A 23,920-nucleotide genomic window follows, 5' to 3' on the forward strand; every position below is an offset into this window, starting at 1 on the left:
AGAGAAACAAGCGGACACATCACATGTTTACCATGTTGTATATGAAACTCATTTTGGTAAATGAGTTTAGTAGTAAAGTGTACAGGATAACAGCATGAAACAAACATATATCTATGTACCATGGTCACTTTATGGTCTATATCATTCTAGTTTTTGTTGCCAAATCAAGATAGAGACACAGTTCAAATAATATTTGTTCAAGACAAAGCAGAATAGACAGAATATAAGTGTGGGTAACTATAGAGCAAGAACAACACTTGTAATGTGCATGACATGAGAACATAACTGTTTATTCAATTGAAACTGAAATCAACATAGAGCAGGTTACAACAGCAAACGAGTTAAAGAAACAGGTTTAAAACATACCTGTTGCGCCATTGGAGTTTCAATTCCATCCTTCAAATTTGAAAATAGTTGGTATGAGTAAATACAGTCATGCAAGAGCAAAGAAGTATGAACCATAGCTACAGAACCTGACCTGAGAACAAATCTTCTTCTCCTTTAAGCGTTGAGTTGGGATTCAGAGTGGTGGTACTTGTGCTTTGGGCATTGCAGTTCCCTTACTAACTGCTCGTGTTTGGGTGCTCTGTGGTGGATACGGTGTTGTGTCAACTGGAACTGGGTTACTATCTGTCGGGGTTGGGGTTAGAAGGGGTGTAGCTGGTTCTCTGTCCAACTGGGTAGGGGTACAATCTGCGAGAGTCTGGGTTATGTGTGGTGGATCTGGTCCTTGGGCAAGTACAACCGTGGTTCTATCTGCATCAACTGGTAGCACTATCTTTTCTGAAGACCGTGTTGTTACTCCCTTAGATAATGCCATCACGCTCTCCAATTCAAATGGCTGATAAACAAGAAAAGTAATTGAAAGTATAGACAGGTGCAATGGATAGTGGGGAATAAAAGAGGGCATGAAATAATTCATATTTATGTTGTCTAACCAAACAGGATAGCATGACACAATTTCACATATATGATGGCTAACTAAACAGGATAGCATGACACAATTTCACATTATGATGGCTAACTAAAAAAGATGGAAAGACATAGTTCAAAATATGAGACTATGTAAACATGATGACATGACATAACTATATAATGTGTTTATTAAATAGGTTGGCATGCCATAATTCACATACATTCACGGATAGAATGCCATAATTCAAAATATGATGACTGTAAACACTAAACAGGATGAGATGATATAACTATATGACGTCTTTATTAAATGGGTTGCCATGCCATAATTCAGATAGATGATGTGTATGTACTATGTAAACATGATGGCATGATATAATTCAAATATATGATTTATATAGTAAGCAAGCGGATGGAAATCCATATATGATGTAAAAACTAAGCAATGCAAGACAACATGCATGACATGGGTAATATAACCCTGCCAAGTTTGAGCATAGACCTCAGGGGGAAAATAGGACTGGTCATCAGTCTCTGAATCGTCCTCTGAGGAGCTCTCTGTAACCAGAAAGATGTCTGCTTCAACAGGTAGCATTGTCTGCTCTAAATACCTTGTTTTCACTCCAGATACTTCCATCATCGCTTCAAATGGCTGATGCACTCGAAGAGTAGTTGAATATACAAACTTGTCACCAAATGGAACACGTAATACAAAAAAATGATAGCATGATATAATTCACATACATGATGATTGGCTAAACAGCATGGCATTGCATAATTCACATATATAATGCCTTTGCAACAAGATAGCATTGTATAATTCACATATATAATGTCTTGCAACAAGATGGCAATGCATAATTCACATATATGGTAATTAGACACTGAACAGGTGGCATTCACACAAAGCATGTCTAAACTAATCAAATGACATAGCAATGCGAGACATCATACGCATGATATGAGCAACATAACCCTGCCAAGTTAGAGCATACACCTCGGGGGGGATAGGACTGATCATCTGTCTCTGAATCCTCCTCTGAGGAGCTATCCGTAACCAGCGAGATATGTGCTTCGTCAGATAGCATAGTCTGCTCTGAAGACCTTGTTTTCACTCCAGAATTTGCCATCACCGTGTCAAATGGCTGATGCACACGAAGAGCAGTTGAATGTAATAACATTGTTGACAAATGTAATATGTAACGGAAAAAAGGATGTCCTGATATAATTTACATATAAGATGATTGGCAAAGCAGGATGGCATTGCAAAATTCACATATATGATGCCTGGCTAAACAAGATGGCGTTGCATAATTCACATAAACGATGAATAAACTAAACATATGGCATTCGCACAAAGGATGTCTAAACTAAGCAGATGACATATTTGATGTATAAAGTAAGCAATGCAAGACACCATATGCATGATATAACCAACATCAGCATGCCAAGTTAGAGCGAAGACCTCAGGGGGTAAATAGGAGTTGTCTTCTTCTTATGAATCCCCCTTAGAACAAATATCTTCCTCTCAATTACAATCCTAAATGCGTGGAGGGGGGATGCCTTTGCGCCTACCATGGAGCGATGTCTGCATGAAATTTTATTGCCACACAAGGCTCGTCTCTTTTGATCTACATATTCAGTTCCATTGTTTACAATAATTGTCATGCATAGGAATAAAACATAGTGAGATTATGTAAGGAGTGCATGTAGAAATCCAGAGTGATGGTAGCAACCTGTGGATAGACCCAAAACCAACAATAGCAGGCAGATAATGGCTTCAGTTAAAAAATACAGATAATAGCTTCTTTACTGTTTGTTTCCCACCCAACATGAAACTCATAGTAGACACCGGAGATTAACCAGATAGTAGATACATACTATTGATAGCGGCCCCGATATGTACCCCACAACCATTTAAAACTCAAGTTTGACCATTAGTTTGGAGCTGACTCAGAGTCTAATAGGTGAACAGGATGATAAAGTAGCATGTAATATTAAGCGATGCATAACGTAAGCAGACACGAAAGAGTGCGACCTCTCTTGCGGACCCGTGTAGTCCTCGAGGTCATCAGCTCGGTTGATGATGGTAGTGCAGTTTTCATGGCTGCCAGCGGCGGGGAAGAAGATTTGAGGCGGCGAAAGATAGTCTGGAGGCCGGATCCCTGCTGTGTTGGACCCTTCTGTCGTTGGAGCAGCTGAGCTGGGGTGGACGACGGCGCAGCAGGAGCGGGACAAACCACGCAAGGTTTTATTTGACAACTATCTGTAAGAGAAGTAATTCTGTAAGGGCTCATTTGAATTGGAGGATTCCAACAATGCAGGGATAGGAAATAGACAGGAATAGTATAGGAATGCACGTGCAAAACAGAGAATTTAAAAACACAGGATTTCTGCCAATCTGGGTGTTTGATTCACAACAATTGGAAGATCACGGGATGCAAAGAAGCATGGTGAGATTAAGTCAAACCACAAGAAAATGTACGGTTATAATGCTATTATGCTACTATCTCTTAGTCTTGTGCTTCATGAATAGGAATTTGAAAAGGAGGACAAGTGAAAATTAAAATTCCTACATTTTTTCTTTCAAGGAGACACTAAAGGAACAAATTTGTGTGCTCAGTGGACGATATATATAACATGTAGAGTAAAAAAGAGATGCAACAAGTGTACAACCTCTTTGGCGAAGCCATGTCGATCTCAGCGTGATTGGGTTGGCCGATGAGGATGCTCCGGCTGACTTGGCTGTCGGAGGAGGGGAAGAAGATCTTAGGCGTCTGGAGATGGAGCCCGAGGTACTGCTCCGCTGTGATGGAGGGTTTCGTCTTTGGAGCAGCTCCGGTGAGTTGTACGACGCCGACGCTAAAGCAGTACAAGAGAGACAACGAACAACGTTAACCTGAGTGGAATTCTAATAGCATCTCCAATACATGACGTAAAATACATAACCACAAAGTGCTAGATGTAAAATACATCAGCCGCTCATCTCTGAACTTAACTGTCGAAACTGAATTTAACTGTCGAACCTAAACTTAACTGTCAAAACTGAATTTTGCTGTCGAAACTGAATTTTGCTGTCGAAACTGAACGCACTAGCAAGGTGAGGCTACACGTCGGTCGACTGACTATTTCATCTCTGGTCAGTCGATTTTGCAGCCGTTGATACGAAATCAAGGGCCTGCGGTTCATCTTCAACCTCCACCCCCTGAGCTGGCCAAACAGCAGCCCCCTGCCGCCCGCGGCCAGTAGTGCGCCGCCCCACTCGCCCCGAAAACACTCCCCACCGCCGGTCCTCCGCCGCCCTGGCCATCCCTCTAGCCCCCCCCCCCCGTGCCGAGCTTTTTCTCCGGCAATCCCCACGCCACCACCCCGCCACCGCCGGCGACCACCGCCCCCATCCTGAACCCTAAGATAGATAGTGGGGTACCTCTCCGGCGAGCCCCCCTCCCCGCTACGGCTGGTTCTTCCTTCACCCCGACGGCATCGGAGTGAAGTGTAGCTAAATCGGAGCAGCATCGCAAGCAAGAGCAAGAGCGAGAGCAGCAACACGAGCAAGAGCAATAGCAAGAGCAGACCAGGCATCGGACCGAGAGCAAGAGCAGAGCAGCAGCGCGAACGAGAGCTAAAGCAGCAGCATGTCCTACTGATGTGTACGTCGCCGCCGAGGGAGCGACGCCGTGGAGGAAGTGGCCAGCGACGCCGCCGTGGATGGAGTCGCGCCGTGTCGGCTCGGGACCGAGCGCCGGCAGCACCGTGAGATCTAATCAAGAAGAAAATGCGGCGATTAGTGTACAACCTCTTTGGTGGCACCGATTAGGCCGCAGCTTCATCTGAGGAAACGGTGATGATGATGCTCTTCCGGTGGTGCAGGTGAAGACGGCGGTGTGGGAATGGAGGTGGCGCGAAAGACGAGGGGAACGTCGGGGCAGCTCCTTGGAGGTGGAGGATGGGGTAGCTGAACCGGCGGGACGATGAGATCAACGACGGATCCTCATCCGGTACGGTGGATGAGGGACGTTGAGGTGTTGGTGTGGACGACGTCGTCGGGGAAGAGGCTCCGGCTGGGTGGCGGACGGAGCAGGGTGTGGGGTTTCATCGCGGGTTTTCGCGGCCTCGGTGTACGAATGGGTGGGCGGATGGGATGGCAGTGGGGAACCATGGCTTAGAGATGCGCTTGTCCGAAATGTGGGGTAAGTTACGAAAGTACCCCCACCGATTTGAGGCGGTTCTTTCGGTTCAGGGGTACCACGGGCATTTCGCGTGTCGGGATTTCACAGGAGGTGGGAGTTTTCGCGCGCGTTGTAATTTTGGAATAGCAAGGCGCGGGTTGAGATGGAGGGAGTTGTCGGAGCACAACGAGACAAAGATATATCTTAAATATTTCGGGCTAACAAGGCGCGGGTTGAAATTTCCGGACAAGCCTAACGTGTACTGTACCAAATCAATGCGCCCTACAAATGTCATTCAAAACTTTGAATTCATGTTATGTTCAATTAAAATATTTCACTACGTGTATAATGCATGCAACCTACTACTCAAATGAACGTTTTAGTGCATTCCAAATGTATATACTACCGCTTCAATATGAACTAAATTTGAATTCATTTCTCTATTTGAATAAGATCTATAGTAATGATTGTTGTGAAGTTAAAGCATTTGAATTCGTTTCTCTATTTTAATAAGATCTACAATCATCATTATTGTCAAATTAAACCATCGTTTGTGTATTATCTTCACAGCACACCACATGATTAGTCTCGAGTTACATATGAACTATGTGTACTATATGAACTCGAACTAGATTTTTTGAATCCACTTTATTTTGATTTCAAATCAAATTACATTTCTAGCTCTAGCTAGATCTTCATAATCTAAACCATGTCTCATATGTATAATGTGTTTATCACATTATGTATGGTGCCCCGCCCCCTACGCCTACAAGTATTTAGATGTGAGTTGCAAACACCACACATTACCACAAATTCAAATAAAATGTGAGAATGTTCGATATATAGTATTGTTTAGATTGTTCGATATTTAGTTGTAAGCTGCAAACGCCACACATTATCACAAATTCAAATAAAATGTGAGATTGTTTGATGTATTGTTTAGATTGTTCGATACATAGTATTGTTTAGATTGTTCGGCATTTAGTTGTGAGTTGCAAACACCATGCATTATCACATTATGGTATAACATGTGCACAGCACGTGTATCACCGCTATATTCATGCATGCAATGTTTAAAACACTATGATCTCCTATTCAAATATATGAATCCGCTTTCATATCAAATTATGATCTTTGTTAGTCTCTTACACCCACACAATCCTCTAACCTTTGTAGCTACCACTAACTTTCTCTCGTGCATGCACACGCCCTCCTCGCCCTCCCCCTCCCTCGGCATTCTATCCACCGGGCACATTCATTTTTTTCTTTAGGTCGTTCTCCCAGAGTCTCCACAACTCCTTTCCGACACACATCGATCGATAAACCTCTCCAGCGATGCCTGCCTACAACATACAAACACACCTTTAATCTCCTCCTTATGTGTCCTTGCCTCATGTCTCTCATACGGTCAGACACATGTGTAAACTCTCGCCCCTCTTTTCATCGCTCTCTCACAACCGCACACTCCTCCCCCTATCTAGCTAGTAGTTGGGCCTCTCTCACCACCTCCTAGCTCCATTCTCTTTGTCTATCCATCTCGCTGGGCCTTATTTGCCTCTAACAAATGGACGTACACCGACCGTTCTCTCGCTATACATATAGCTAGCTAGGTCCTTATAAATCATTTTTACCCACACGTCAATCGATCTACCTCATTAGTTGTGTCTCTCCCTTCCTCCAACAAATAACAATTGATCTACCGATCTAGGGCCTGTTTGGTTCCAATAAGTCACCTGACTTATAAGTCAGGTGACTTAAAACCAATGACTTATAAGTCACGTCTGTTTGGTTGTCACCTGACTTATAAGTCACCTGAGCACATCTTTCCATCTTTTTTATGTACAGGTGGTGGGACCCATGCAAAAGGGGGTGACCTATAAGTTTTAAGTTGGGGTGAAGCAACTTATGACTTATAAGTTGGGTTGACTTATAAGTTGGGTCTGTTTGGCAAAATAAGCCACTTTTTTCACTTTTCGACTTATAAGTTGATGACTTATTTGAAACCAAACAGGGCCCTAGTTAGGTTTGCTTACCAAACACATGGTTCCCCTTCATCATCCATGGATGCCTCTCGACAGATCTATCACGCACAGGCACACACAGAAACACATCCCCACTCTTATTGATAACATTGTAGTTCCACCCTCAGTTTGTCTAGTAGGCCTCTCCCACCATCTTCAAGAAGCAACTCCATCACCCATCCAGCACTCTACCCCTCTCCCTCCCTCTCCCTCCCTCTCTCACTCCTCTCTCTCTCTCTCCCATCATATTTCCCGTCCTTCAGTTATGTATGGATGTCGACCGATCTCCCTCAAGACATAGCTGGGTCTCTCCTTCTCAACACATATACGAGTCGTTCTACCTCTATAGTTAGGCCTCTGCCTACCCCTCCAATCACCCCCCTCCCCCCCACACACACCGATACATCGAGCGCTCTAGTCATGTCTCCCTGCCACACACAAACTTGACGTGTGCCCTCTAACGTTCCGGTAGGTCAGTCGCCCTATATCTTTGACTTGTACACACAAAATTTCAATGGCTCTCTTCATCGATCTCGCACCCACCCACTTGATCCTCTCTTCGACTCTATTGATAGCTATGACCCCTCCCTCTCTTCTCGTAGATTGCCTGACCCTCTATGTATAATATGGATAGGCCTCCATTTCACACACATTGCATGCAAAATTTTGTTTGAGATGTCATTGACACATATTCCCACAAATAATTCACAAAATCAACCCCCCACCCCACCCCCACCCCAAAACAAAAACACTCACGAACGCGGTTTCTATCTCTCACACACACCCACATAGGTGGGGGACGTGCACGAAGAGAAGAGGTGCATGCACGGAGCACGTACTCCCGTCTCTTTCCCAACCACACTCGCGCGGGTACACGGTGGAGCTCATTTCTATAAGAAAAAGTCAGCCCACGTGGTAATTTGGCATGTGTACTGGTTGTCCACTTGGTGGAGGGAGGATCGTCTACCACGGGTGAACAAACAAATTGCGACTTGACGTGTTATGTTAAAAAAAGAGGCAAACCATGTGGGGCCTACCTTAGAGGCAAGGCTCTATACACTGGAGTACTTTTGATGTGTCCCGTCAACTCAGAGAACAAGGAGAAGCTTTCTTAGTACGTCGTCTCCCCCGCCCACGGGCGCGGTGGCTCTCAGGATGAGGTGAAGCTTGCTTACTACGCCTTACGCCCGCTCCCTCGCCCATGCGCGCGGTGGCTCGCAGGACGAGGAGAAAAATTTACTACTCCCTCCGTTTACTCCTCGTCCCTACTACCTTGGTTATAGAGATTATATCATATTGTTTGGAATATATATGTCCTTTAGTAGATTTCAATATGAACGACTAGTACATACTCCAAACACTGGTGTATATAGACATATTTTAGAGTGTAGATTCACTCATTTTGCTCCGTATGTAGCACTCTCCCTCGCCCCTCGACCCTCGCCCACGTGGTGGACCTGCAGCAATTCATTCGGTCTCATATAGCCAGAATGATATATACTGCACTAACATTATTGCTCGACTTCCCGAAGAGGCGAAGAGCCCATCGCAAGGTCAATATTTTGGAGATGCCAAGCGCAAGGTTATAGGAGAACGAGTAGTAGGTGCCGCGTCATTTATAAATAAAGTTTTTTTTCTTCAGTGGCACATACGCGATATGATAGGTTCATATGGAGAGAAAAGGAAACCGCTCCACTATATACATAGTCAGGACGGGCCAGCCTACACGGTTGCTTGCGGGGGTTGCTCTCTTCACACTCTCTCGCACAAAACGAGTGTGGCCACATCTCTAACATCCCGGCGGATCACGTCCGCTTGGGGAAGGGGTGGATGCTTAGTGTAGATGCAGTTATAGAGTTTTTTTGTTCTATGAAATCGATAATTTTGCGCAGAGAGATATACCGCTGTTCCGCGCCAACGCGCGGGGTCTAGTAATATTTAGGAACGGAGGGAGTACTATGTAAAGAGTTAGGTGTCGCATGGTGATAGTGTGAGGTGGGCCATGTAATCACTAAGCCTGCGTGTTTTCACTGCTCTTGCACGCCTCCGCTGTAAGAATGGAGAAAATTGTAATCTAGTAGTAGTATTATACCTCCTTTCGCCGAAAGCGTGGGACATCCAGCCGTCCTACCACCTCAGTAATTAAAGACCAATGAGTCGTCAAATCACATACACCCAGCAGTAAGTTGGATGGACGAAGCAACCATCACTCTTGCGCCAGTGAGAGGTCGCGTCCGCTCTGCCCGGGCATGAATGCGGCACCGATTCTTTGGAGCGGCGCTGACCGTTTCGGGCGGGAAGCGTGTGCGGGCGATGGAGGGGATTTGGGTGGGCCAGGCTAGTCAGGAGCGGGCGTGGTAGCTGTCCGCATGTCCCTACCGGACACGCCCGAAAACGAGAGGATGCACCGACTCTCGCAGCTAAAATCGTACACTACACAACATCTCTCTGTAGGATTAGGTCGATCTGTCGCTCTCTCTAACACACACATGGTGTTAAACACACACACACACACACACACACACACACACACACGCGCGCGCACACGCACGCACCTTGGTCCTGTTGCACCTTCTAACGTGACTTATTACACCTAGACGGAGGGAGTAGTAAGTATACGAGATACGGTGGCACACTGACTTAAGTCGAATACAAGTGGCCAAAATTTGTGTGCATGTTATAATAAGGATTCACTTAAAATAGTACGTGAGCGAACAGAGGGATCAATTGGACAGTGTTCCCGAGCAGTAGCGAGATATGTGAGGTAAGATACACCGCTGGCGCTTTTAATTTTTCTTATTAATTTGTTTGTTTCACCCTCTGACTGGTGGGACCCAACGTACTACGTGGAGAGAGGTAAGGTGACTAAGGCTGCATTATTTCTGCACCACTGTGGATAGTCTTACCACCAAAGCCACATGACACGATTATGATTGAAATCCCAATGACTCCCACACACACACAAAACACGGCATGCTTGTCACACGAATGCAGGAATGTATAAAAGGTTATTTCCCTCTCGTTGAACATAACGGGAGGGTTGTGTAGCTGGTTAGCCTGTTCGCTCACTCTCTCGCCCTCTCCTGCTGGAGCCTCAGCGCTTGTAGTTGCTCTCTTCACACTCTCTCGCCCTCTCCAGATCTAAACAAGACTTCATTGGCCTCTCTCTCCCCTCACTGCTGCTCAAAGAGCCGGCAGGATCCGTCCACCGGGAAGGGAAGGAGGCTTAACGTTGTCGCCGTCGGCGAGGGACTACCGGTGCAGCTGTTCACTTTCCACCCAGCGGCGGCGCGGGAGGGCCTCCGACCCCTTCTTCTTCGCTGCCGTCCCGTCGCCCACCGAACCACGCCCCAAGAACCTTAAGGTATAATTTACTTACTCCACATGCATTGCTCTAGCTGCATGTATACCATGAATCTAGGATGTGGTTCAAAGAGGAAAGGAGTGGGGAAAATAGTGGGAAAAGTTGTATATAGCATGAATCTAGGACGTGGTTCAAAGAGGAAATGAAGGGGGAAAGTTGTATAGCATTAATCTAGGATGTGGTTCAAAGAGGAAAGGAATGGGGGAATGTTGTATCGCATAAATCTAGGACGTGGTTCAAAGAGGAAAGGAAGGGGCGAAAGTACTAGTTCAAAAAGGAAAGGAAGGGACAAGGCTGTAGAGTTTGAGCAGGACTAGATTTGCTGCGCTCACATAGGGAAAGGCGTCTAAAGATAACAAAACTGGGACCAACACAAATATGCTCCTTGGTTTCTTGTTCTTTGTTGCAACAGACTGTGCATGACCATAGTACATCGGTAGATGCACATGGTGCTGGTGCGTCCACTGTCCCGTGCAACTCATTAGCTGTTGTTAATCTAAGGCCCTGTTTAGTTAAAAACTCCCTAGTCCCTACCTGCTGGGTTCCAGGGACTAAACATGGACTAGAGGTTATTAAATGACATGATAAAAGACCATGTTACCCCTAGTAATGAACTAATAGAGACAAGGTGTGATGCATGGCAGGGGCAACTGTTGGAAAAAGTCCCAAAAAGACTCCCTCGGGGTCTTCTTTCTTTAGTCCCAAATGCCCACTTTTAGTCCCTAAAAGTCCCTCCTCTTTGGTTTACTTGGGACTGACATGGAGTTTTTTTAGTCCCTACACCAAAATGTCCCTGTAAACAAACACCCTCTAATAATGCCGCTGGAAAATTGATGCAATGCCACAGTTAAAAGCAAATTACATGTTTAACAAATTTTATTGTTAATATAATCTCTATGCTAATATTAATCAATGCCACCATTTGAGAAATGCTACTGTCTTGCTTTCTTTCCCATTTAGATAAGGTAGATGCTTCTTTTTGTTGGCTTCTGTGCCATCCACCATTATTGACCACTAATTGTTTCCTTTGCACCTCTGTGTAAACAGGGTTATCTGCTTCACCTTGTGTTGCACTGCACAAACACTTTTGTTTTAAGAGTGTTTTGTGTAGTTCAACCAAAATGTCACACCGACAACGTTGCTTGATTGCTTGATCTTAGTGGAACTGCACAAGAGGAGATCTTACTTCCTATCCGTTAAGGCGAATTTGGTTCAGATCTTCTTCTTGTGAGTTGTTTGAATTCCGCATCATGAGAGGTCAGTACTAGCCTTCTTTCACATGATTCTGCAGTGTGCATTCATATGTTGTGCTACTTGTGCGATGATGTTGCTTGATTTTAGTGAACTGCACAAATGGAGACAAGACTTCCAATCTGTATGTGCACCATAATATCCCATTGAGGTAAGATAAGGATATTTCACAACTGTTGGCCTGTATTTTGCCACTTTCATCAAAAAATTTAGTTTAGTACTATACTTGTGCTCCCTAATTGACATGCCAAATCTTACATTGAAGGCGAAGCTTGTTTGTTATTGAACCAAGTGATGAAGGGGAAGAACAAGGGGAAGAAAAACAAAAATCAACTCCCGGTGCTGTAATGAAGCACTGGAACTGTGATGACACAAGTAATGATATAGTTTTGCATCTTAATTTATTGCTATGGCTGGAACGAGCAATTGTTTTGCCACTGATTTGATGCCACTCTTAATGTAATATGTAATTATCTCTACTTGTGCAAACAGGGATCTTCTTTGAAGATACCATATATTTTAGTGGAACTGCACAAGAAGATGTTGGAAACATTAAACTAATCGAGGAGTATATAGTAAGCATGGCCACCACCGTAGATTGCAACAGATGGTTCCGGAGAATTGCTTCATCTGTATGCTCTACACAATAAGCCTTCTGACAAAGGTTGGTACTCGCCCACTGATTTCATCCATATGATTGAGCTTTGTCATCTCTATTGGTGTTGTGCTACTGTTTAGATACTGTCATGAAAAAGTGGTATTGCCCTTGAGAAGTGCTTCATCTGTGCTATGCTGTTGTAATATTTCCTTTCCTTTTTTCGAGCAAACATTGATGCTAGCATTTAGTAGTCCTCTTGTCTTTGCACAACAGGATCATCTTCCTCTAGAGAAGAATATGGAGTATGTGAAGTGACAAGTTCCGATTATGCCAGGATGAAGAAGCCCTGTCTATCTTATCATCAGAAGGAGCAGTTGAAGGATGGTTACATTACTCCATACAAGACCAAACTAACTTCAGCTCAGAAGGACTGACAAAATCTCCATTTTTTTGCTGTGATGTGTGAGTACAATGTTGTTCTAGGATTCTTTCTGGTGAGTTCCATTTTTCTAAAAGTGTGCTCTACATGGACCATGTATGTGTCTGTTGAAACTGACAATTCATAGTACAGTTTGCTCTATACTAATCACTTTTTTGTATTTGTGCAAACAGGGGTGCTCAGCTTGATTTCAATGGGAACTGCACAAAATGTTCATGAATACATCGAATCATTCATTTCCACCACAAGAAAGGAGGTTCCGATAAGTTCAAGGCGTTGCAACATATAAGGGCGAAATCATACAAGCTACGCGCGAATTTGGTTGATTTTGGTGGAACTGCACAAAAAGAACAGGTTTATTTAGCACGAGGTGCCATGTCAATGTCCGAACTGATGGCAAAGCCTGCCCATTCCACAATCGTAGGCATTTGATATTTTGGAATGGGACAACCTTGTCAAATTTTGCTCATTGATTTTAGCAAGACATGTGTTTGATATTTTCGAATGGGACGCCCTTGCTGTTAGCAGCGTCGATCAATTTTTTCTTTATTCTTTAGTTGTGAAGTAAATATTGCCTCTAACATGTGAGTCGCTGAGATGCATAATCATCGATTGTTTTGAATGTTCTCTATGAATTGCCAGGCCTGTGTGTTTGATTGCAATGTACAGAAACGCTAAAAACCTGCTCAAACTCTTTGTACTCCTTCTGTTCCTTTTTAGTTTGCACAATGTGAAAGTGCATACTTTTTTGTATAAGATTGGTCAAAGTAGAGATACTTTGACTGCAGACAAAACTTGTATGCAGACTAGAAAGGACCAGAGGGAGTACATGTGAAACTGCTGCAAACGAGGTGATCACCCTGGGAATAATGCTAGTACATATTGTTTTGCATGTTCATCCAATGCCAGCGATACAGGAATTCGAACTAATCGAAATAAATTCATTCATACACGGTCGGATTTCATATAAACATGCCAGATTTCATTACATTTCATACATTCTTCAACTAAAAAGGGGTGCGCTGGATGTATGATTAATTAACCGAAGCTACCCACCTGTGTCCCGCTGAGCCGAACAGAAGCTTCAGTGACTTAAATGCAGGTGCAGTTGCGTAACTGACATGTGGCCTGTTGGGCCCACGTGTCAGTCAGTCAACTGCACCAGCAGTTAAGTAGAAGCGGCGTTATTCTCCAGCAGAACTCCCCGACTCCACGTCGCCGCCAAGAAGCTAACCGGCCGTCAATGGTCAACACGCCTAGCTTGGCTTCAACAGGAGGGTAGCAGCGGTGGCCTTACTTGGACCTGAGAGGCGGCGACCTACCGTGTTCTACTCTTCCTCGTTTTCTGTGTGGCCGGCCTCGTTGGCAGCAGGGCGGGGCCTCGGCGGAGCCGGTGATGTCCTCTGTCTTGTTGTCGGTGGGTGGCGCCTCGGCGGAGCAGTGGAAATCCTCCCCCACGTTGCCGGCAGGGTGGGGCCTCGGCTGAGCCGGCGATGTCCTCTGCCTCATTGTTGGCGGGGCGGGGCCTCGGCGGAGCCAGCGGTGTCCTCTGCCTCGTTGTTGGCGCCGCGGGGGCCTCGGCGGAGCAGGGCCTCGTCGACGCCAGCGGAGCGGGGACTCGTCGAAGCCGGCATTGTCCTCTGCCTCGTCCTCGGTCTCGCCAAACAACGCCTCGCCCGCATCATCGCCCTCTTTGCTAGCCTCTTTGTAGGTGGCGGTACGAGTCGAGCAGCGCCTCCTGCTCCGCCCGCTCCGCGGCGATCTGCTCCTCCGCCTGCAGGTGCTCCTAGAGGAGATGGTGGTTGTAGGCGGCGTCGGTCTGCGCCTCCCGGAACTGCTCCTGACGCATCTGCCTCACACTGTCCATATATTGGGCACGGGCCTCGCCGATGGTCATGGTGCAATGCACCGGCGAGGATGGCGTGGAGGAGGGGGTTGGCGCCGGATCATCGACTGCCATGTTCTCCATTGGGACGTCGTCGTCCTTCGGCTGCCTGCCGGCCTGCCGGTCAGCAGCAATGGCTGCCATCTCCTTGTGGTCCGTCCTCCGCCCATCCCGAAGAGCGCTGGAGCGCGAGGAAGCCATGGTGGGCAGTAGTGATGTGGACAGGAGAAAGGGAATGGATGCGGATGACTGCGGCTATGGCCGGCGCAGCAGTTTATATAGCAATGGTGGGCGGGCGGAGGGACGGACGTGTGGCGCCGGAGTAGCCGCCTCGGCAACCGCGTATCATTAATGTGGGCGGCAGATGGACGGACGGATGGCACTTGTGTCGTTTGAAGGCGGAGCAATCGCCTGCACCGGGAAGCGGGGCGGGCGGCGCTGACTGTTTCGGGCGGAAAGCGCGCGCGGGCGAGGAGAAGACTTTACTTGGAGAGGATGACAATGGGGACCCACCAGGTCCATAGCCTCACAGACGCAAGTGCCTCCTTATTATATATATATGTGTGTGTGTGTGTGTGTGTGTGTGTGTATAAAACTATACTCCCTCCGTCTAGGTGAATAAGTTGTATTAGAAGGTGCATCACGACCTAGGTGCAAGAAGATTGGTGGAAAAGAAGAATATTTCTCTCTTCTAAACACAACATTTAATCACAGCAGTTAAGAGGTTGCCTTATTAGCTACCCATGCAGGCCATCGTAATTCATAGGATGCAAAGCGCTTTTATTTCTTGCCTAATAACCGCATGGACGTGTTGCATGCATTGGTCCTTGCCCGAGCAAAAAAAAGGGAGGAAAGGGGTTTCCACGGGAGACAACGAGGCAGAGGTGGAAGCGCTCGCTGGAGTTATTTATTTTGCTTCCCCCTGGTTTCCTGACATCACGGTCCCACACTGTTGGGGGTATCACTACTGGGCGTAAACCGGCCTATCTGGGCCGGGTTAACTTCGTCAGTAGTTAACTATGTTAAAGCCCAAGAAGGCAGATGAGGGCTCAAGGCCCATAGTCGGTTCAAGGGCCATAGTCGTAAACCGGCGTTGGCATATAACTTGTATTGTAAGTTAGGAATAAGTAGAGACCAAACGGACACATCTATGAGCCGGTATTGGGACTCTGTGAACCGACGGGCGTCACCCGTGTATATAAGGGGACGACCCGCGGCGGTTCAAGGAGGACAAACAACAACTCGAGACTTAGGCGAAGCTTGTTTGCTCCCTAGTCATCGAAACCCCATCAATTCCATCACAACTAGACGTAGGCTTTTACCTTCATCGAAGGGGGCGAACTAGTATAAACTCTCTTGTGTCCCTGTGTCCGCTTTAACCCCTTTAAGCTAACCCATTGCGATGGCTCCACGACTAAGTCCTTTCACGAGGACATCTACCGTGACAAAACCACGACACACACCATTGTCAACCTATGTAGTACTAGTCAATAAACGAGAGAATTGCTCAAGAAGCGGCCGACAGCTGGGACCAAGCAGCTTGAGCAGTATTTGTCTTTTTGAGGTGTGAGCACTACAGAGTTTTTCGATGTTTAGCCCAGATATTAATTTTTCTCCTCTGAACAACAATGAAAAAATCGCTGCAGGTATTAACTGGGCGGGCTGTGGCCCGTCTAGCCCAGGCCAGATATCCAGCCCAAATATTAATTTTTTTCAAGCTGAAAATGGCTAGCCCAGCTATACTTTTTAGGAATACCCAGGCAAGGTCAAGTTGTTATTCTCTGCCCCTCTGGGCTGCAAATCTTTCCTAGGAGGGATGCATTAGGCTTAACAAGAAAATGGGCTTTAAGAAATAATAAATGGGATGTAATTATAAAAACTGGGCAGTAACTACAAAAAATGCACCAAACACGTGATTACTTTATAAAATATTATTTTTGGATATTGAAAATTTTAATTTCATTAATTGTTGCGAGCACAATGTTTCGTTGGATTTTTACGTAATATAAATTTATATTGAAATTGTATTTAATCTTACTAGAAATTTCGGGATAAAAATATTTGGATCCCATCAAAATGTGGGAAATTTTATTGAATTCTGTTTTGAACGGTTGGATGAAATGGGTTGTACTTTTAACAAACTGTAAATGGGATGTAGTAAATTCCATTAGAGTTCAAAAATGGGCTACAGATTCTTACAAATCTCAAATGGGCTATAAGTTCTCTGCCACACACTTCTGGCCTTACTAAGTTGACGCGTCCCCTAAAAAAACAGAGTTGACGCGTATGCAAGGCTTTGTCAACTTATAGTCAACACACGGTTCTAGTAGCAGTGGCTATTGGATGTCCATCCAACGGCCGTGCTTCTTCTTCAATCTCGGATATTCTAGCTTCACCCGCCCAAAAAATGATTCCTCCCCCTGACATCTGGGGCGCACTGTTTCGGAAGCTGACCTGTGGGCCTACTAAGTTGACGTACCAAGGGCTTTGTCAACTTAGTCAATATAAACGATTCTAGGTGCAGTGACCATACGATGTCCATCCAACGGCCGTAGTGCTTCTTCAACCTTTGGTCTTCTTGCTCCAGCCGCCCAAAGCAGCGCCGGTCGTGACGCATGCTCCTGCCTCCCGTGGCCGGCTGTGCTGCCGTAGAGGCCTCACCGCCCCCTACTATTCCCACCGCTGGCCAGGCCCTGCGGTGACGGCAGCCTCACACCGCAGCCGAACCAGTGAACCCTCATAGTCCTCTCCGCACGGGCTTCCACTGCCGCGTCGTCCCCTTCCTAGGCCTCGCCGTCGTCCACTGCCGTGGTTCTCTCCACACGGCGTGGTCAACATGGTCAAGGAACAACTTCCATCGGAAGAGTACTGTACGTGGAGAGGCTGACAGCTGGGTCCACTGCCACAGCACAGTTTTTTTGTGATTTGCCAAGTAAGTCGCTTTGTCAGGCCTGTTGGGCTGCAAATCTTTCAAGACGAGGAGAGCTTTCATTCGGCTCGCCGAGAAAATGGCCCATCAGTAATGAGAAATGGGTTGTACATTTTTAAAACACATCAAACCGGCAATTAGTTTCAAATATCTTTTTTTCAAGATTTTAAATTACATTAATTTTTATGCGTGGAGAATTTGTTGGATTTTATATTGATATACATTTATTTTTAAAATCAGTTTGAATGTGAGTCGAAATTTCAGGATTAAAAACAGTCCGGACCGCACCGAGATATGCAAAATTTCATATAATTATTTAACCGTTCCCACAATATGGGCTGTAATGCTAACAAAAAGAATATGGGCTCCAAAAAAACCTTAAGAATTAGCAAATGGGCTGTAAATTATTAGAAATAATGGCCGATGGGTTGTATGATGTTTTCCACAAATTTGAGGCTTTCCTAAAAAAGGTTGACGCACAAGCACTGACTATTGGATGTCCATCCAACGGCCGTCGTGCTTCTTCAATCTCTGCTCTTCCTGCTCCAGCCGCTCAAACAAGCGCCGGCGGGACTGCCTGCTCCCTCCTCCTCGCGGTCGGCTGTGCTGCCGCGCAGGCCTCACCGCCCGACCGTACTCCCATCGCTGGCCTAGCCATCCCTCTACTCTCCCACACCTGCTATTATTCTCCGGCGATGGCAGACGAACCAGTAAACCCTCGTACAGTCTTACTCCCCTCCGCGTGGGAAACAACTGCCGAGTCTTCCCTACCTCCGTGTCATCCCCTTCCTAGGCCTCGCCGTCGTCCACCGCCCTGGTGCTCTCGGCGCGGCGTGGTCAACATGGTCAAGGAACGACTTCCATCGGACGTGGACTTTACGTGGAGAGGCTGACACCTGGGTCCACGGCCGTAGCAAGGAAGTGCCTCCTTATTACGCGGAAAATAATGATTCCTCCACCTGACAGCTGGGACCCACCGGACGGGCCACTGTATTTCACGAAAAAATGTTTCCCCCTGACTGCTGGGACCCATCAGCTACATCTTCACACGCAAGGAAGTGCGTCCGGGCAAAAAAACAATTCGCCCCCTGACTGTTGGGACCCACTAGCTACATCTTCGCGGGCAAGGAAGTGCCTGACAGTCGGGACCCACCTGGTCGAAGCATACGTAGCGTTGTCATTCTGGTCGCGAACGTGTACGTACATACTGGTCGATGTAGAGGCGCGCACGTGTCATAGTAGAGGCGCGCACGTGTCGTAGTAGAGGCGCGCACGTGTCGTAGTAGAGGCGCGCACGTGTCGTAGTAGAGGCGCGCACGTAGCATGTACACGTACGTACAGCAGCCAGGGTGCAAGAAAGAAAATACGGCGACATATGTGTACATACGGGAGGGGTCTCGAACGCCTACTCGTGCATACGTACGGCCAGGGCTCGTGTACATTGCTGGCTCGGAATGGAGAAACAGCGTCATCGTCGTGTTCATGGGGAGGCAACGGAATGTGTGGGAGCCAACCGGCTGGGTCAGAACGGAATGCGTGGTCATGTTCATCAGGAGGGCTTAGACGGAACAGGCGATGGAAACGAGGCCTGGCGTACCGCACAACGGAGGAAACGAACCTCCTACGTTCGGAACGGGGTCCTGTTGATCGGGAGGGGCCTGGCGTACCGCAAAACGGAGGAAACGGACCTCCTACGGTCGAAACAGGGGTCCTGTTCATCGGGAGGGGTGTGGCATACCGCAAAACGGGACTCCACGGGATACTTTTCGTCTCCACCGTCGACCCCCTCCAGCCTCCACGAACTACTGTTAATCCACCGTCGACCTCCTCCAGCCTCCACCTGCGACTGTTCATCCACAGGCTCCTGTTCATCCAGCCTCCACCGCGCGCTACTCCACCGGCTACTGTTCAACCAGCCCTCTCCACGGGCTCCTATTCAACCACCCCTCCACGGGCTACTGTTCATCCTGCCCTCCACCATCTACTGTTCATCCTGCCCTCCACGGGGTGGTCCTGTTCATCCAGCCCTCCACGGGGTCCTGTTCTAGAGGCAGCATCGATCGGCTTCAGTTAGCAGTGGTAGCAAAGGAATCACTCGATTGGGTTCAGTTAACAGCCATCAATCGATCGCTCGGGTTCAGTAACGCGTAGCCTGCAGTACAATCGCTCGTGTTCAGTTAGAGCCCAACGCCTCGCTCGGGTTCAGTTAGAGCCAACGCCTTGCACACACGCGCGTACGTGTACGAGAGAAGCGCACATCGCTCGGCCCCCGACCTCCCATCGTAACTGGGAACTCCCCGAAATTTTCCTCACCCTCGCTTCTACCACGGTTTTTCCGTCATGGACGGCCCAAAGAATGTCATGAAGCTGCGTCTCCGGCCTGCCCAGGACGAAAAGCCCATTTTATGTCATGATTTTTTGTCATAGAAGTAGGAGCCCACCACATCTATGATGATACCGGGTTTTGTCACAATTATCGTCATAGAAGTGTCATATGTATGACACACACAAAATTCGTTCGGCCCAAAATGTCATGGATGTGTCTTTTTTTGTAGTGCTACTTACGTTCAAGCATAACACAAAACCGTGTTCACTTCCCAGACTCCCCCGAAAAGAGACCATCATGGTTACACACGCGGTTGATTCATTTTAATTAAGTCAAGTGTCAAGTTATCTACAACCGGGTATTAACAAATTCACATCTACCACATAACCATGGGCATGACTCTCGAAAGATTATACCCTGCAGGGGTGTCCCAACTTATCCTATCACAAGCTCTTATGGTCAACGAGAGATATTCCTTCTCCTGGAAAGACCCGATCAGTCTCGGAATCCCGGTTACAAGACATTTCGACAATGGTAAAATAAGACCACCAAAGCCGCCCGAATGTGCCGACAAATCCCGATAGGAGTTGTACATATCTCGTTCTCAGGGCACACCGGATGAGCAATCCATACAACTAAAACCAGCCCTCGAGTTTCCCGGAGGTGGCGCTGCAAAGGGCTCTAGTTTGGACCAACACTCGGAGGAGCACTGGACCAGGGGGGTTAAAATAAACATGACCCTTGAGTTTGCAGAACCCAAGGGAAAAGGCTTAGGTGGCAAATGTTAAAACCAAGGTTGAGCCTTGCTGGAGGAGTTTTATTCAAAGTGAACTGTCAAGGGGGTCCCATAACCCCAACCGCATAAGGAACGCAAAATCAAGTAACATAACACCGGTATGACAGAAACTAAGGCGGCAAGATTGGAACAAAACACCAGGCATAAAGCCGGGCCTTCAACCCTTTACCAAGTATATATATGCATTAAATAAAATAAGAGATATTGTGATATCCCAACATATACATGTTCCAACATGGAACAAACTTCAACCTCACCTGCAACTAGCAACGCTATAAGAGGGGCTGAGCAAAAGCAGTAACATAGCCAACCAACAGTTTGCTAGGAAGGTGGGTTAGAGGCTTGACATGGCAATATGGGAGGTATGATATAACAAGTGGTAGGTAGCACGACATAGCGATAGAACGTACAACTAGCAAGAAAGATAGAAGTGATATCAAGGGTATGGTCATCTTGCCTGAAATCCCACAAGGAAGAACAATGAGTCCATGAAGAAGACAAACAAACTTAGTCGAACGAATCCTCACAACTCCGGAACGAAACCGAAGCTAACAAGAGAAGCAACCTGGAAAGAAGCAAGCAACATAGTAAACATCCATCACATAAACATGGCATGATGCACAATCAAATATGATGCATGTCTGGTTTAATGAGGCATGGCATGGCAAAGTGCAACAAACAATACTACAAATTAAGTGGAGCTCAATATACAACTCCGTTGCATATTGACGGAACACCACATTCAAGTTATTTACTTCAGTCTCGTTTATGTACCCAGAAATATTAAAAGTTTTTAAACATGCAAAGTAATTCCAACATGTTAAACTATGCATTTTTCTACCCCATTTACATATAAAGTTTATTTAAAACCGAGCTACGGTTATTAAGTGATGAAATAAATCATTTTAACACGGCATTATGCAAAATAAACACAAGCAGCATTTTAAACATTTTAAACATGGATGAAAGTTGGAAATTATGAAACTAGACAAAATTCTAAGCACTTTAAATGTTAAGTTTGTTCAATTTGGATGCATGGTTAGTGAGATATAAAATGCATGATGATGAAGGACTTTTCTGTAAAACTGTCACTCTCTGGAAAAAAGGGTAAAATTGCAGAACCTAAAAAAACCTATAAGGGCCGAATCTGAATAGTGCACTGGGCGGCTGGGCTACTCACCTAGCTGGGCTCAGCCCAGATCGGTGGAGGTGGGAGCTGGGCCGCAGACAACGGCGAAGGGGAGGTGGCCCAGGTGCATGCGGTCGATCTGGAGTCGGTCAGCGCGAGTGGCCGAGGCACCATCTCCTATCGTTCGATGCAGGGTGAAGCAGAGGACGGCACGCAGAGATGCAGAAGAAGCAGGGACTTGGCGGGGCTCCATGAAGAAGATGGTGGCGGAGGCCGCTGGATGAGGGGAGATGGATCCCGACGAGGGATCTCCGGCGGCCGGACTTGAGGAGGCAGGGCACAATGCGGATGCAGGAGAGAGGGAAGCCCGGGGCGAGTTGCAGCAGAATGGGGCGGGACTTGGAGCTCCATGAGCGGCCCCCATGACGGCAATGAAAAGGGACTTGACGTCCGGGGCTTGAAGCTTGAAATGGCGGCGCCATGGCAGGGCGTCCTTGGCGGCAGACCTCGTCGGCAGGGTCAAGGGGTCGTGCTCACACATCGGGCACGCGAGGAGGTAGCTGCCTCGGCCGTGGCTTGCGGGGGCGCGGACCCAGGCATGGGGAGGCAAAGTAGGGGTCCAATCGCTCGAATCGGAGGCAACGAAGAGAGCTGAGGAGGCCGACATCGTTCCTATAAAGAGAAGGGGAAAAGGGGGTGAGGAACAGCGACGAAGAATAAGAAGAAAGAGAGAATGGAAGGAGGCACAGGAGCTGCGGCATGGTCCCGCCGGGCTCCTGCGGCTGGCCACGGTGGCGTTTGGCGACAGGGGCTCAGGCGTGCGGGAGAGGTGGAGGGATCGGGCAGCGGCTTGGGGCAGGGTGCCCGAGCTCGAAGCAGAGGCTGCTCGGGGAGGCCGGGGCTTGGTCGGGCATCGAAACATAGGCGATGGTGGTCGGCTGTGGTGGGATTGCATGGAGATGGATCTCTAGGAAGACAGGAGGAGTGGATCTGGTTGGGTAGCTGAGGAAAACGGGGAGGATGCGGCGGCGACCGAGGGGATGGATGGGACAAGCCCCTAGGATCTAGGTTTCCGTCTATATATAGCAAGTTGGTAAGGTTTAGGGTCACCTGGTCCCTCCGATTGTAATCGGAGGGTCCGAGATAAATGGGTTAGGGAGTCCAAATAAGAAAACGGAGATGTTTTATAGATGTTTGGGGATGATCCGGACCCAATGGTAACGAAAGTCCGGTTCGGGTTTGGGGAAGTTTCGGACACGGGCGAGGGGTCGATGCACTGAGCAAAGAGGGGTTAGGTGAATGAGGTCAAGTGTGTGGTTGGACTGAGAAGAGAGAAGAGAAGGAGAGGCCCGACAGGAGTTTTCGGAGACCGAAAACGTCCGACGTTAGACCGGCTATATTGCGGCCATATGTTTAACGGTTTTGCTATCAAACGAACTCTGAATGCGATGAAACTTGGCAGGCGGCCTACTGACAACATAACAACACCGCATGCCAACTTTCAACCCATTCCGAGAACATTTTCTAGACACTTATAAAATAATATTTCGGAAGTGTCACGGGCGCATGCAAGTGTGCCTTGGCTCGGAACACACAACGGAAGGAACAGGGAGACCGAGACGGATGCAAGTTTTGAAAACATGATGACGCAATGCACATGATGACATGGCAAGATGCAACATGCAAGCCAATGACATGGCAATGACGGCGAATTACTGGAAGACACCTGGCGCATCAGACTCGGGGCATCACAACACTCCACCACTATGAGAGGATCTCGACCCAAGATCCTAGGGATGGCACCAGAGAGAAATGGGAAAGGAAGAGGTAAAACAAAGTTGCTTCTTCGACAAACGAGTGAAACCATGAACCTTGAGAGGTTGAACAAATTGAAAGAAGAATACAATGGAGATGAACAAGATTGCGAACACTCTGTTAGATAAGAGGAACATTTGATACAATGAGAACCGACAGGTTAGGTAATAAGATAGATATTAAAACCACTCCGGTTAAAACAAGATAGAGAGGAATAAGAATGATATAATTTGGACAGCACTCTGACTGTAAATGGACGGAATTGAACAAGAATTTTGATAAG

The sequence above is a fragment of the Triticum urartu genome, chromosome 6A (genome assembly GCF_056163025.1).
Source record: "Triticum urartu cultivar PI428250 chromosome 6A, HENAU_Tu73, whole genome shotgun sequence".
NCBI lineage: Eukaryota > Viridiplantae > Streptophyta > Magnoliopsida > Poales > Poaceae > Triticum > Triticum urartu.